Source organism: Ursus maritimus, unplaced genomic scaffold, assembly GCF_017311325.1.
Source record: "Ursus maritimus isolate PB19 unplaced genomic scaffold, ASM1731132v1 scaffold_23, whole genome shotgun sequence".
In the NCBI taxonomy this organism is placed as follows: Eukaryota; Metazoa; Chordata; class Mammalia; order Carnivora; family Ursidae; genus Ursus; species Ursus maritimus.
The window spans coordinates 42,963,155-42,967,604 of NW_024424786.1; positions in this window are offsets into that span (position 1 = coordinate 42,963,155).

Below are 4,450 nucleotides of genomic sequence, written 5' to 3' on the forward strand. Positions count from 1 at the left end.
GCGGTAGCCAGCTCAACAAAATGCCACACACCCAGGTGTAAGAAACAACATTGCCCAGGCATGGTGTAAGCCCCTCACCTCGTCCCTGTGCTTTGGGGAGCCGGAGGGATGCGCCTGGTGGCTCACGGCCCTGAGACTCCTTTACAAAAAGCCGGCTTCCCATGGAAACAGTTTTCCTGAGGTGCAGACCCTATCCCAAGTGGTTGTGGCAAGGTAAAGCAAATGCCCTCCACTTCTCTGGAAGAAACCACAGTGCCCAGCCATGTTCTAAGCACTCCCATCCTCCCTGGGCTTCTGGCAGCAGGAGTGAAAAGAGAGGAGCAGAGCACTGGGACCCGTTTGACAAAAACCCGCTTTCCTACCGGAGTCTTTCTCCAAGTGCAGACATGCTCCCAGGTGCCTGTGGTAAGGGCAAGGAAATGCCATACACTGATCTGGAAGAGACCACAGGGCCCAGGCACAGTCTGAACACTTCCCTCAACCCGGCGGTTTTGCTAGCAGGAGTTCAACCCCAACGAACACAGCCCGGAGACCCCTGGGGCAAAACGCTCACTTAACATTAGTTGCTTGCTGTGGAAGACCTATCCCAAGTGGGGGTAGCCAGCTCAACAAAATGCCACACACCCAGGTGTAAGAAACAACATTGCCCAGGCATGGTTTAAGCCCCTCACCTCGTCCCTGTGCTTTCGGGGACCCGGGAGGGACAGCCGAGGCTCACGCCCAGATTTTTGCAAAAAGCCGGCTTCCACGGAAACAGTTTTCCTGAGGTGCAGACCCTATCCCAAGTGGTTGTGGCAAGGTAAAGCAAATGCCTCCACTTCTCTGAAGAAACCACAGTGCCCAGCCATGTTCTAATCCCTCCCATCCTCCCTGGGCTTCTGGCAGCAGGAGTGAAAAGAGAGGAGCAGAGCACTGCGACCGCTTGACAAAACTCATTTCCCGCTGGAAAGTCTTTCTCCACGTGCAGACATGCTCCCAGGTGCCTGGGGGCAAGGGGAAGGAAATTTCAGCCATACACGATTCCTGGAAGAGACCACAGGGCCCAGGCACAGTCTGAACCCTTCCCTCAACCCGGCGGTTTTGCTAGCAGGAGTTCAACCCAACGGTCACAGCCCGGAGACCCCTGGGGCAAACGCCTCCGACGATCAGGTGCTTGCTGTGGAACACCTATCCCAAGTGGGGGAATCCAGCTCAACAAAATGCCACACACCCAGGTGTAAGTAACAACATTGCCCAGGCTTGGTCTAAGCCCCTCACATCGTCCCTGTGCTTTGGGGAGCCAGAGGGACACCCGAGGCCCACGACCCTGAGACCCCTTTGCAAAAAGCCGGCTTCCCACGGAAACAGTTTTCCTGAGGTGCAGACCCTATCCCAAGTGGTTGTGGCAAGGTAAAGCAAATGCCCTCCACTTCTCTGGAAGAAACCACAGTGCCCAGCCATGTTCTAAGCCCTCCCATCCTCCCTGGCAGCAGGAGTGAAAAGAGAGGAGCAGAGCACTGGGACCCGTTTGACAAAACCCGGCTTCCCACGGGAAAGTCTTTCTCCACGTGCAGACATGCTCCAGGTGCCTGGGGCAAGGGGAAGGAAATGCCATACACTGACCTGGAAGAGACCACAGGCTCAGGCACAGTCTGAACTCCTTCCCCTCAACCCAGCGGTGTTTGGGGCAGGAGTTCAACCCCAAAATCAAGGGCCCGAGACCCTGGGGCAAAAACGGCTTCCGACGATCAATAGGTGCTTGCTGTGGAACACCTATCCCATGTGGGGGAAGACAGCTCAACAAAATGCCACACACCCAGGTGTAAGTAACAACATTGCCCAGGCTTGGTCTAAGCCCCTCACCTCGTCCCTGTGCTTTGGGGAGCCGGAGGGACAGCCGAGGCCCACGACCCTGAGACCCCTTTGCAAAAAGCCGGCTTCCCACGGAGACAGTTTTCCTGAGGTGCAGACCCTATCCCAAGTGGTTGTGGCAAGGTAAAGCAAATGCCCTCCACTTCTCTGGAAGAAACCACAGTGCCCAGCCATGTTCTAAGCCCTCCCATCCTCCCTGGGCTTCTGGCAGGAGTGAAAAGAGAGGAGCAGAGCACTGGGACCCGTTTGACAAAACCCGGCTACCCACGGGAAAGTCTTTCTCCACGTGCAGACATGTTCCCAGGTGCCTGTGGCAAGGGGAAGGAAATGCCATACACTGACCTGGAAGAGACCACAGGGCCCAGGCACAGTCTGAACCCTTCCCTCAGCCCGGCGGTTTTGCTAGCAGGAGTTCAACCCCAACGAACACAGCCCGGAGACCCCTGGGGCAAAAACGGCTTCCGACGATCAATAGGTGCTTGCTGTGGAACACCTATCCCATGTGGGGGAAGACAGCTCAACAAAATGCCACACACCCAGGTGTGGGCAATGGGACAGCCCAGGCTTGGTCTAAGCCCCCTCAATCACCTCATTCCTGTGCTTTGGGAACCTCCGGAGGGACAGCCGAGGCCCACGACCCTGAGACCCTCAGGCCGGCTTCCCACGGAGACAGTTTTCCTGAGGTGCAGACCCTATCCCAAGTGGTTGTGGCAAGGTAAAGCAAATGCCCTCCACTTCTCTGGAAGAAACCACAGTGCCCAGCCATGTTCTAAGCCCTCCCATCCTCCCTGGGCTTCTGGCAGCAGGAGTGAAAAGAGAGGAGCAGAGCACTGGGACCCGTTTTGACAAAAACCCTCGCCACTCCAGACGGGAAAGTCTTTTCTCCACGTGCAGACATGCTCCCAGGTGCCTGTGGCAAGGGGAAGGAAATGCCACTGACCTTGGAAGAGACCACAGGCCTGGGTGGCACAGTCTGAACCTCTTCCTCAGCTCCGGCGGTTTTGCTAGCAGGAGTTCAACCCCAACGAACACAGCCCGGAGACCCCTGGGGCAAAAACGGCTTCCGACGATCAATAGGTGCTTGCTGTGGAACACCTATCCCAAGTGGGGAAGCCAGCTCAACAAAATGCCACACACCCAGGTGTAAGAAACAACATTGCCCAGGCTTGGTCTAAGCCCCTCACCTCGTCCCTGTGCTTTGGGGAACCGGAGGGACAGCCGAGGCCCACGACCCTGAGACCCTTTGCAAAAGCCGGCTCCCCACGGAAACAGTTTTCCTGAGGTGCAGACCCTATCCCAAGTGGTTGTGGCAAGGTAAAGCAAATGCCCTCCACTTCTCTGGAAGAAAACCACAGTGCCCAGCCATGTTCTAAGCCCCTCCCATCCTCCTGGGCTTCTGGCAGCAGTGAGGAAAAGAGAGGAGCATTAATCACAATCTGCTGACAAAAACCTGGCTTCCCGCGCGGGAAAGTCTTTCTTCTTTCTCCCTGCAGACATACCTCCCAGGTGCCTGGGGCAAGGGGAAGGAAATTGCCACACTGACCTGAAGAGACCACAGGCCTAGGCACAGTCTGAACCCTACCCTCAACCCGGCGGTTTTCCTAGCAGGAGTTCAACCCCAACGAACACAGCCCGGAGACCCCTGGGGCAAAACGTTTCCGACCTAACAATAGGTGGTGCTTGCTGTGGAACACCTATCAAAAGTGGGGTAGCCAGCTCAACAAAATGCCACACACCCAGGTGTAAGAAACAACATTGCCCAGGCATGGCTCCAAGCCCCCTCACCTCGTCCCTGTGCTTTGGGAGCCGGAGGCCGAGCACACGGCCCCGACCCCTTTGCAAAAAGCCAAGCCCCACGGAAACAGTTTTCCTGAGGCACACCCTATCCCAAGTGGTTGTGGCAAGGTAAAGCAAATGCCCTCCACTTCTCTGGAAGAAACCACAAAGTACCAGCCATGTTCTAGGCCCTCCCATCCTCCCTGGGCTTCTGGCAGCAGGAGTGAAAAGAGAGGAGCAGAGCACTGGGACCCGTTTGACAAAACCTGGCTTCCCGCGGGAAAGTCTTTCTCCACGTGCAGACATGCTCCCAGGTGCCTGGGGCAAGGGGAAGGAAATGCCATACACTGACCTGGAAGAGACCACAGGGCCCAGGCACAGTCTGAACCCTTCCCTCAACCCGGCGGTTTTGCTAGCAGGAGTTCAACCCCAACGAACACAGCCCGGAGACCTCTGGGGCAAAAACGGCTTCCACTCGAACAATAGGTGCTTGCCAGGAACACCTATCCCAAGTGGGGTAGCCAGCTCAACAAAATGCCACACACGCAGGTGTAAGAAACAACATACCGGCTCGGCCCAGTGCTGACTGAGGATGGTGATGTTCAGAACAAAGCATCTGCTGAGTTAGCCTTTAGTCATCTCCTGCTGTCCTCTGAAGCCTATATGTTTGAATTTTTGTCTACTCACTGAAGACTTAGGGAAATGGGAAGTTATTTCGCACAAATATGCCCATTTCTCCTTGTACTTTGGAACATTAAAAGTCACCAGTGAGATAGTAAAAATGGTGCTTTGAAAGACCTGAGGGGCAAGAGGACATAGGCGG